At 30.6% G+C, this 12,019-nt stretch overlaps 1 protein-coding gene across 5 annotated transcripts in view; it reads left to right on the top strand.

The window, feature by feature from the left end:
* Positions 1–12,019, top strand: part of LOC117170663 (myc box-dependent-interacting protein 1) — a 109,709-nt gene that overhangs the window by 11,233 nt on the left and 86,457 nt on the right. The gene's annotated exons all lie outside the window — the stretch shown is intronic.

Genomic DNA, 12,019 nt, shown 5'->3' with positions numbered 1-12,019 from the left:
AACAGATTGCATGATTACCGTCAGAGAAAGTTAAAAGTCAAACTTCTGCTGTAAAACCTAAATGTGTCCGTCGATAATCATTATTTGCATAAATAAACTTTTTTTTTCCTCCAACTCTGTGCAAGGCTACAAACGATCCTTTAATATTTATTAACATTTCCCGAAAAAAATTTCCGCGTTATTCAAACTTTTATTTTCCAATATGGATGAAACAATATTGATCTTAGGGCTGACTTGATCACCTGTTATACTCATCACATGGCCTTAAGATATTTAAAATATTTTCCCCCATATTCTACTCTAGGGTTGAAATTGGGAATAATGAAGAAAAAAAAACATTTAGTGATAAAAACCATTTATTTCTAGCATTTTATAGTAGGAAGTGAAATTTGAATGCATTCAAATTAAATAAAAAATAAGAAAGTTGGCATCAGGATTACTGGAAAGACTACTTTATTACGTTTCTAAAGATTCTTAATGTTTTTTGTTTAAATAATTTTGTTATATTTGAATACAACATTTTTTTACATTTTCTGTCCTAAGGATATTAATTATGTTTACAATTTTATAAACTAATGGTTTTGTATAGTGATGCATATATAAAGCAAATGTCGATTGTGTAAAAAAATCATTTGTTGTGCATCATTAGTTTTTTAAATGAATTGGGTAGTTTCTATGAAATTATTTTACTTGCGCTGATACTACATTATTATTTTGATGACCACGAAGCTTCCAATGGTCTTCTCTGGCCTTCTTGTTTGTTTTCATGTGATTTCACTTTCATATTTTTAAAATTTGGATACATTATGTTTTATGTTCAGGCGACATGTAAAATTGTAAACTTTAGCGAGACTTACCGGATCTTGCTCGTTTCCCGATATTCTCGACTAAAATCAAGAGATACGGGACAACTTCTCGCTGTAGTCAGTCGGGACACTTCCTGATATCGATGGTTTCTTATCCGTTCCGCCCGAATGCATCTCTACAATAAACAGGCGTGGATTCATTTTGGATTCACTGGGAATCATTAGGATTAATTTCACTCAGAATTCATACTGATTCCCAACTAATTCCGGTCTGATTTCGGACGGAATAACTCCTAAATCCTGCTTGTGAATCCTGAGTGAGATACCCCTCGGCCGGTAGCGTACAAGAATTTTTCTGGAAATTATATTGCAAGTAGTAAGATGCTTTGAAATTGATTTAAATTCAAATTGTGAATGGCATTATTTTAGAAATCTTCCTGGAAATTTGTCAAAAGTTTTCCTGAAAATGTCCTGAAATTTTGAAATCCGACTTCTGTAACAACCATGCTTAGAAATTCAGAAAAATTTAAATTAGCAAGGATGTCTGTTTCAAATGGCAATTCGTAGAATAGAAATAAGGGATTCTGTCAAAATTAATTTTCTTAGTATAGATATTAGGAAGAGTTAAAATTGTGGAATATTCATGTACTTCAGTATATGGCAGAACAATTTAAATAGGTCAATCGAATACTTTTGAGGAAGTTTAGTATGAATCTGGATCAAGTTCAGCTAGAATGAGTGCGTCGGAGGAAAGTTGCTGAGGAAAAAACCAATTCTGGATAATCGTATAGGTCTCCTAGGTCAGCAAGTAGCTAGTCTTCACTGTCCAGTGTCCACTCTCGATCTTGGTCCACCTCGCCTACCAGTTACTATTCTTGTCTCCAAGTCCCGGGAGTTCTTGCTCTGCGACTGTCTGCAAATATCTGCGAGCCTGTCGGTTTCTTAAAGTTAAAGAGACGAAGTCATTCGTTTCAATGTCCATGCCGTCCTTTTCCCTTCTGTTAGAAGCACATGTCGTGTGTCCCAGTCTCCTAGTCTCGAAGATGCTTGGCCGATAAACTCGATTTATCGTCTGATCGTATACTATACTGGACGATTTTCAGTACTTTTTCCCACTGAGGAAATCTGTCTTCTTGTCACACTTATCTCGGTTTCTCCGAGTTTCGTTCATTCGCTTCTTGACTCGATTTTCTCGTAGATGTTAACTTTCATCTCTAAATCTTCAAGATTTATTGTATATCATTTTAGAGTCTTCCAGCTAAAAGTTAGATCTATTTTTCTTTTGAATTTAGTTTATAAATCGTAAATTAGTCTGATTTCATTATTTGGTTATACAATGTGTGATGATAATATGTTTCTATGCCTTCTTGTAATTTTAATTTACATTGTTTGTATTCTCATTTATATTTTATATTTAGCTTGTTTGATCATTCTCCTTTAGTAATCTATACAGTTTGACCTGAAAGTTCTATATTTTAAATAGACTTGTTGTATTTAGCTTGTTTGTCTCACTTTGGGGTTTCATTGCATATTTCAAAAATTAGCGATAATGGAAAAAAGTTGTGTGGTTAAACCTGTTTATATAGATATGTGCTCATATCTAATTACTATAATCATAATTACCCAACAGGTCCAATATCAGTCCATTTCTTAGTACTGTTATGTACCCAAAGGTGTTAATGAACACACTGATCTAATGAGCTACATACTTGCAAAATTTGCACTAGTAATTCTTAAATAACTATATTATTTCCATGCTTAGATAAGAATTTCTTTTGAAGCGAAAGGCTAATGGCTTTGACACACTTTGGCTTCGCTACTTGGAAAGATGTTCGTATGGAGGTATGCCAACCCAACCGGGATCATTACACTTCTAAAAATAATTAGCAATTTTACTACCTTGTCAAAAAAGATTAGCAAGTAATATTTATCGTAAAAAATTAATATTTCTCTCACAAATCTACATTTACGGAATATGGAATAGGGAGGCTAAATGAATTCTGAATGGAAAAGACATTCTCTTAGATGTGTTACGGATTTGCGCTAAATCAGATTTCTTTCGATTGTTGAGCACTGAGGCCATTGCACCTGCTAAGGTAGTAAAAGCCGCCCGTTAATTGGATGTCGCATTCCCCTTTAATTTTATTGTTTGAAAGCTGATAGATAAACTGTGTATGTGTTTTACTTGTTGTTAATAGTTAATGAGGATTTCTAAAAGTCTAGGGAGGTAAATGTTTCAAATGATGATTTATAGAGAAAGTTGAGAATTTGTCATCACTCAGCAATTTGAGATCAGATTTGCTCTAAGTTTAGGAGTTTTCTTATTATTTTACCAAGCGTTTCAGGTTTTTGAATAGACAATCTTTGAACTGTTGACATGTTATATTCAAAGAGTTTTTCTAATTTTTTAATTTCTTGAGAGACCTGGTTACAGTTGAATATCTTCTAAATAGATAACAGTTATTTTGATGTTCAATAGGGCGGTTGATGATAACATCAGATTAATATGGGTTATCTATTTTAATGTGAATTTTAGCAAGGATCTTGAAGTATTTGTATAATTGATTCTTTTTGCAAGTCCGAAGAAAGGTGGCTTACAAGTGCTCTTTCTTCAAATAGACAAGTCTGAACCCACAATCCCGGCCTCTTTACAATTAACAGTGCCAGCACATTGTACGATAACCAGTTGGCAACGAGGTCGATTGTCGAGACACGCGTGTCTGCGTATTATCCTAGTCTTCCTCTGTGGCCTTGATCATTGACAATTCTTCAAACTAGTTTGTTCATACAAAATATTTTGTAAAAATCCAAAACAATTGAGAGGATTATGAAAGATTTAGGTATTTTATTATACATGAGTACTGAATCGCCATGTTTAGACTAGTCTGCTGAGCGCGAGTTCAAATGTTGATTTGAAAAGAAAAAAACATAATTGCAAGAGACCAATCAGAAACCAATATTCCATAAAGAGAATAATTAAATATTTTATTCAATATCGTATAAAGACACTTCAATGAAAGTTCAAATATACTACGATTTTAAAATTATGTGCTAAAAAATCAGGAGACGAAAGTAAAGAATCATCAGAGCAAATATGGGTTTTATAATAAGATCATACCACAACCAACTTGAAATAGGTATACTAAATAATCTTAAATGAACAGAGTTATCACTAGTCATCTAAGCGTTTATAACATTTTGTGCCAAATTGTAGTCCGACTGTCCAGAACTCATGTATAATTTAGTACCTCATGAAAAATGAGGGTTCAATAAAGGAGATTTCATCAGGTGGTAGTTACTCAATTTCACTTTGGGACTTAATATTATTTTGGAATCTCATAAATTAATTGACAATTTTTGTTTAATCTCTTTTAATGTTTAAACAGGGGTCCTAACGTGTTGGAAAAGCAAGAATCGTACGGAAATTGTAATAGTTTAGGAAATGTATTTACCAGGAGAAAATTCATTGAAAAGAATAAAGTTTGATACCGTCAAGAAGTGCTGTTTTGGAAATTATAAGTGTCACTCGGTGTAAGTCGTACTTGAAATATAAATATTATTCTATTTAGTTCCCAAACCCCTGTTTAATATTTCGAAGGGGTAACATGGTCGATAATTTACTTAAAATACATATTAAAAATTACGCGGAATGCAGATAAAGTGATATGTGGTTCACGTTATGTGCGCACAGGGACAAGTGTATTAGTAATAATAAAAAATGCAAACTATTTAAGTGGATAATTTCTTCATTTGAAGTGCTCAAAGCTAAAGAAGAAGCTAAAGCACTCAATGCGACTTTTGAATTTTTAGGTTTGAAAATTAAAGTTTAAAATTTTTTATTTAAACGCTCAATGAGTTACTAGAAGTTTAAAATGGAAGCTTGTACAACTTTACGACAAAAAAATTTAAAAATAAATTTAGTTTAACCGAAAACTTTTAAACTCCTATACATTAAATATTTCAAAGATTTCTTGTTACAAAATACGAATCCATACTCTCATTTTCAATATTCTGAATTGAAAAAATTGTAAGCAATTTTAAATCAGAAACATTATTAATAAAACAAAACACAATAGACTTACAAATTTAAATTTGTGCAATTCAAACAATTCAAGGCTTTCTGTTTCAAACAAATCAGTTTCTAATTGTTTGACGTTGAATATTTGATTTATACTTATTAATTTTTTATAAACAGTAAAATATTGGTAAATGTTCCAAACTGTTATTTTTGTTCATCACATAATTCTAAATTGAGCCTATTGAAAAGAGGATATTTGAAACTGAAATAACATTGGAATAAGATTTGAAGTAGAATAAAAGCTTTTGATTAGTAACCTATTAATTTGAAACTACGTATTTGTATTATAAATAGTTTGTGAAAGTTTAAATCAGACTTTAAAGTTTTTTAAATACTAATGTTTCACATTGAAGCAGTTTGAATTTTAACATTAAAACCTGTAACTTTTTTAATTTTGCTCAAAAGTTTAGAATCATCTTGTAAAATTATTGTTAAATTATTAATAATCGAACGACAGTTTAATTTTTTTTAAACTCATCAAGTTATTTATATATGTAGTTTATTATTCAAACGCTCTCAATTTTTAATCCTTTCAAGTCATCGAAACCTCATTTTAAAATTCTTTATATTAAAACTTATACGCTTCAAAATAGAGAGCTAAAATTGAAACGTATTCAACTAAAATATTTTAGAATTAGGCATTGTAAATCGAATGATTTCATAATTTAAAAATTGAACCTAGTATGTATAAAAAAGTGTAATGGAACCTTTTTTTAATTATCATGTGATATAAAATTCGTATTATTTTGAGGGATTGGATACATTTTCCTTCTTAAAATTTATCAAATTCCCGGTCAAAAAATAAATTCACGGTCATTTCCCGGTTTTTACAGAGAATCCCTGCTTGGCATTTTAAACTAATATTTCTAATATAACCTGCAGTTTGCATACCGGCCAGCAAATTGTTGCCTTTTCCCTTTAATACATTGTTTTCTGCAGTTCAACCATTTCTTAACTGGCAAATAGTGTTTTTGTCCAGTTTTTAGGCAGTAATTCGGCACCTGGCACAACTTTTTCATTTAATTTTACATCAAAATTTTGAGGAAGGCATCTTTTCTTTAAATTTCTTGAAATTGAATTCAATCTGAGTTTATAATTTTTATAAGCTTTATTGAATGCTGCGAGAAGTTTAGCAAGCATTTTTGAATGCCCACTATTTCTGTATATGAAGCCATTGTTAATTCTACAAATTTTCGGAAATTCTCTAAAATATTTTGTAATGTTTCAAATGTTAAAATTGATAATATTCTCTAAAATGTGTACAGTTACTGAACAATTTTGTAGACATTTCTTTATGTATCTTGAAAAGTTTACTGGGTATTTAAATTTTTAATGTTGTTTAAAACGAATACAATTTATTTCTAAACCTCTCCCAATTTTAACCTGATTAAGATATTTAACTTTTTTTCTTCAGATTGGGGTGGGGTTTACGAACCTCTTTAGAGGTCCCCCGGAAAATCGATAAAAAGATCAAAATTAACGAATTGTTTGATTGATGGATAATATACAAATTTTATTCACTGTCAAAAATCACTTTCCTGTTTTTTGCCATTATTTTTTAAAAATTTTTCTTCAATAAGAAAGTGGTTTTGTAAGATTCAAACGGACTCAAACCAATTTTGACTGTAGGAAAATTTTTGTCGTAAATAACGAAACATACGAAAAAATTTTTTTTTAATTTTGGTTTATTTAAAAATCTATAAATTCGCGAATTTTCATATTTTGAAAATTCAACCGAATCTGGTAGATAGAATTTTTTAAATTCATATCGCTTAATAATTTTTGGTAAACAACATTTAGTCACCGACCAATTCTGCGAATTGAAGTTTATGCGTCTGCCTAATGTAAAATGGATTCGATCTCTAACTTCTTATTTTAAGAAAAATTTTCGAAGTCCTTGGAATATTTTAAATTTTGAGTTATTCGCGATGTCCGGTATTAGTTAGTAAAAATATTTTTAAAGTTTTCAAAATGTACAGTATTACTTAGAGCATTTCAAAAGATTTAAAGTTATTAAACAAACATATCATAAAAGTTTTAAGGTATTTTTAGTTAATGATTTCAGAAAAATATAAGGAATTTGAGATCATCAACGTATCACAGCTAGTTTTGATGGATTTCAATGGACCTCAAAATATTTCAAGGAATTTAAAAGTTTCTGTGTTCCTTTAAAAAATTCCTTTGAATTTCACTTGACTTCGAAAGATTTTAGAGCAATTTCAGGCTTTTTAATAGATTTTATCCAAAATTGTATAAGGAAATTGATCATGATTTTAATCGATTTTAATGTGTTTCAGATACTGCAAAACACTTTATATGATTTTGAGAGATTTAATGAGATTTCAGAAAATACTTGGGTTTTACGGGAATTCAAAGATGAAGAGAAATCCCTATTTTAATTAAAAATATTTTTAAAAGTAGATAAAACGTGTTAAAGTGAACATAAATTTGTAATATTTTTGTATAATTCGAATATCTTCCAACATTATACATTATTATACATTATACAATGTTTTGTGTATTTCGAAAATCTATTTCATTTTCGTCTTAAAGCTTCTTTTTGCATTAATGTAGGCAAAATGGAGTAATAATATTACTTCGTGGTCGACACATTCGTATTCTTCTTTTGAAATGTTGCATAAAAATGGAAGAAACAATCGTGGACCATTCCTTCCGATCCGAGACTACTCAGATTGGGGTCTGATGATGCTGGCCCTGCTCCAGCACGCTTTTTTAGCGCTTAAAAATACGAAGCTAATCGAGACAGAATGCAAAACCATCCCTTCCTCCTCGCGTCAATTGTCCATTCCTTGATTTCTTGTTTTATCCTTTTCTTCGCTTTCACCGTTCATCATTGATTCCTTTTTCCTTCTTCGGCTTGTTTTGTAATTCGAATTTCATTCCCGTTGTTCTCAGGGGCTAAATGCAAGAAAGTTTATTTAAAGAACTTGAAAATCTTATAAAACGAGAAAAAAATTAATTACATTTGACTTATAGCTTATTTATAAATAAGTGAAACAAATCAGTTGAAAAAAGTAGTTTATTACAGAAGAAAGTGACTACTATTTGTAAAAAAAATATAGACCTCAGTTTTTGTACAGATTATAATGAAAATCTCAACAAAACAAAAATTCTAAGAATGTGGGACAAAGTACGTGTTGCAGATGATCGTTTTTCCTATACTGATAAAGAGTTTTGAAATTTCAAGTCGATTAGCAATTATTTCTTGTTATGTGAAATGTCAAAAAGTACCATTATCTTACGATCATTTCAGAATACTCAATCTTTGAACTGTTAGTCCCTAAAAATAAATTACAAAAAATCTGAAAAAATTAAATGAATTTCTTTTATCCTTTCTGTGCATAATTGTAAATTTCAGAATTAGAAATAGTCATTTGTTATCAAATTAATAAAAAAATAGTAGTTAGGTGTCACCTTCGAAACTAAACAACGCACGGAGATAATTTTTGAAGCAAATTGCATTTTTTTGGTTTCTGAAAATAATTTATGTAGTGACAATAAGCAAAAAGTTGCACCTGAATGAAAAAAAAATTATTTTCTACTTTGAAAAATACAAAGGGCTTTCCAATTATGGAAACAACTGCACTCAGCGCAGGAGACCTTGTCGTTGCTACTACTTACTCCTACAACTGCGATTGCCTATCACACTCATGCATATTGTGAGAGCCAGTTTATCGATAATCCGAAAAGCCTTTGTAATTTCCGAATATAATAATACCTCACTGCTCTTTTGATATCAAACTAATAACCAACGATGATTTCTGATTTTAAAATTAGAAATTGTGCGCAGAAAGGATAACAGAAATTCAGAGATTTTTTGTAATTTATTTTAATGAAATGACAGTCATTTAAAATTGAGTATTCTGAAATAATTTTAATATAATGGTGCTTTTTTAAAATTTGACTCCTCAGGAAGTAATTGATAAATAAATGAAAATTTTCAAACTGCAGCACTATAGATGAAACTTTCAGAAATAAATTTCTAAAACAAATAGATAAACAATTTTTTATAATAATTGTTTTATGTAGCCAAGTAATAAAAATTTAAATCAGGAAAACAGTCTCTTACCTACAATTTCATGATTGCAAAAAGTTATAGTTCATTGACTTTTCTCTTGTGGCTGATCCTTTCACCTTTTTCCTTTTTACACTCGAGTGTATGATCTGGGTAATATCTCATTGCAAAAATATAAAATTAATGTATTGAACATTATAACTTTACTAATTATTATTATCTTGAACGCGTTAAAACTTTAAAAAAATATATTTTTAATCCTTTTTCTTCGTTTGCATTTCTTCGTCCTTTTTTCCTGCGGAATGTTGTAGGCCACAAATATACCAATCGCCTACCACAAGAACGATGACTGATGACCCAGTCGCTTACGTTTCCTCTTTCGTCATTTCATTACCTCACTCATTATTCTTTTTCTTCATCTCGTATTTTAGCATTCCGCCTTCTTTTTCATCTTTCCATCCTGTTTTTGCGAAAGCGTGTTATTGAAGTCCTGTCAAATTGTATTTAAAGATAAAGGAATTTTCCGTCATAATAGAATATATAAAATAGTTAAAAATTCGATTTATTCTATAAACAGAAAATCTTTTTTCCATACATAAAAAATCTTTTTCGCCGGAGAAACGAAGGTTGTTCGTAATTATGTAATTTGTTCGTTTGCCTTATGCTTATGGCAAACAAATAAAAATTGATGACTTTAAAAATTTGTAAATAATAATGCAATTTGATTTACGTAAGTTAATAATGGATTTGAAAAAAGGGTTAAAATCTTCGTGTGGTGTTATGTAATCACACGTTTCAAACTCGTCTTTGTATTGTAAATTAGAATCTTCGTTTTTTTAACTCTTGCTTCAGTCTCAAAATAACCTTCACTTATCGAGTCTGACGACCCCTCTTAGGACGCATTTCTTATATCACGTTTAATGAGAAATGTGCGTTAAGCTCGATCTGCATTCTTTCCCATGATGTAAATTCATGCAAAACATTTATTATTTATACACTGACGTTATTTGACGGCTAATCATTTTTTATTTCAGTTTTAATACGATATAACTGCTTATGGACATATTGAAAATGCAATAATAATGAGTAAGTACAGTAAATATACACTGAGATACTTTTTTAGAATAAATGATAAAAATGATTGAGAATTTAGTATAATATCGTTCCAAAATAGGAAAAACAGGGTTTGCGTATCAAAAATTAATATCGTGGTTTTCAGGCGGCATAACTAATATTTTTGTTTGAACAAATGGAAAGTATGTTGCGCATTATCTCTTATAAAACTTTCGAGAACTTAATATTCACTATATGAAGTTGACAAGCGAGGCTAAAACGATAGAAATACATTTTATTCGAAAAAGTTAAAACATCTTTTAAAGTTGCCATACAAAGCATATGAGAATCTCAAACGACTATATGAAAAATAAGTCACTCCACCAAAAGATTTAGCCTTCAGAAGGAGGAATTAAATATACAAATCAAATACGGTAACACGCGTACAATGATACACAATCGCACGCTTACTCGCTATGAAAAATCGGAATCCCTGCGGCGAGATTCGAACCTAACTTACCTAAATCACTAACGCATTTGATCCCTAATAATTAAACCCTACGGACAAATTACATTATGGAATATTTGGCAAAAATCTCGGTAAAGCGGCGCTTGACAACTCAGGGCAGTCTGACAAATATCTGGGCCCTGTTTCACGAGTGATTTGTTGTTTCAGCTATTTTGTTAATAGATAGGTTAAACATTGTATCACTTTCGGCGAGAAAATTTGAGTCCTCTGGCTTTGACGTTGAAAATGTAAGTGAAGAAAAAAATGTAGCTTAATGAAAAAAGAATCATTTTAAAGATGCAAATTTTGTACGTTAATGAGCCGAAAAGTAATATTCAAACAAAAAATTATTAGCTTACAGATCTGAAAATCTGATGACAGGTAAGGAAATTTGATAGCTTTTAAAGACAGTGAACTTTTGAGCATCATTTTTTATTGAAAAAATAATAGGAAGAATCTGAAAAATTCATGGTGGTACTTTAAACATGTTTGAACAGATTGCCGTCGAAAAATTTGCAAAATATAAATAATTGTTCGTTTTTTGTAAATAAATATGCGACTGAACTATCTTCAGTTCTAATGAAGATAATGAAGTGATTTAAATTGTAGGTAGTTAGTTGAACTACCTGTAATAATTTACAATTTTAAGGAAGTATGTGCTTCTTGTTGTCTTCGTGCAAATTGTCCTCGGTTTACCTCACCACAGGGAAAGGGTTCGAAGGCCAGAGTGAGGCTCGGCGGCACAAGTTGGGTAGCTCGGGGTGAGGAAAACCGAAGACGATCCTCTGAAAAAATGGTACCATGCTAGGCTCTCGCACTTGCTTTCCTATACAAGAAACATTATTTTTCGAAAACTCACTAAAAAGAATATCATTTTTTGATAGTGTTAATTCTTGAAATGGAGATTGATATATATTTTGTATTTAGAATATTATTTTGTCGTCTTCGTGTTTTAAATACTCGTATGATAATTTTAAACTTCGGTACTGAATTACGAAAAAATATAATAAAACCTCGATTTCCCCTATTTTGGAACGATATTATACTAAAGTCTAATTCATTTATTTCAATAATTTTAACGAAAGGTCTCTCAGTGTATTATAATATTAAAGTTCGGTACTGTTACCATATATGATTAAGTTTACTAAGCTTTCGGTTTTTCCTATTTTGGAAAGATACCTCAGTTCTCTAAAAAAAAAAATGAGAAAATATGCGCACACTATATGTGTATAATATTCTTGTATATTATTTTTTTTGTATATTATTATATGTAGTGTATATACGCCCGGGCAGAAGCCATGTCCCCTCCCCCTTTCCAAGTGATATTAACGTTTGGACTGCTCAGACGTTTAGACTCCGCCAAATTTCAAATTAGACAGTTTCAATGCTTCAGTTAAAAATGGTACAGCTTGAAACGTTTTTTTTTTTCAATGATCTACCAGATGTATACATATGAAACCGGTATTGCCATTTAGCGGCCAGTAGGCACACTTGTAGGCACTGTCGGAACTTACCATTTGTGCTAATTGGCGTATTGT

The sequence above is a fragment of the Belonocnema kinseyi genome, chromosome 4 (assembly GCF_010883055.1).
Source record: "Belonocnema kinseyi isolate 2016_QV_RU_SX_M_011 chromosome 4, B_treatae_v1, whole genome shotgun sequence".
NCBI lineage: Eukaryota > Metazoa > Arthropoda > Insecta > Hymenoptera > Cynipidae > Belonocnema > Belonocnema kinseyi.
The sequence above is the reverse complement of the archived record's forward strand: the minus strand, read 5'-3'. Positions and strand labels throughout refer to the sequence as shown.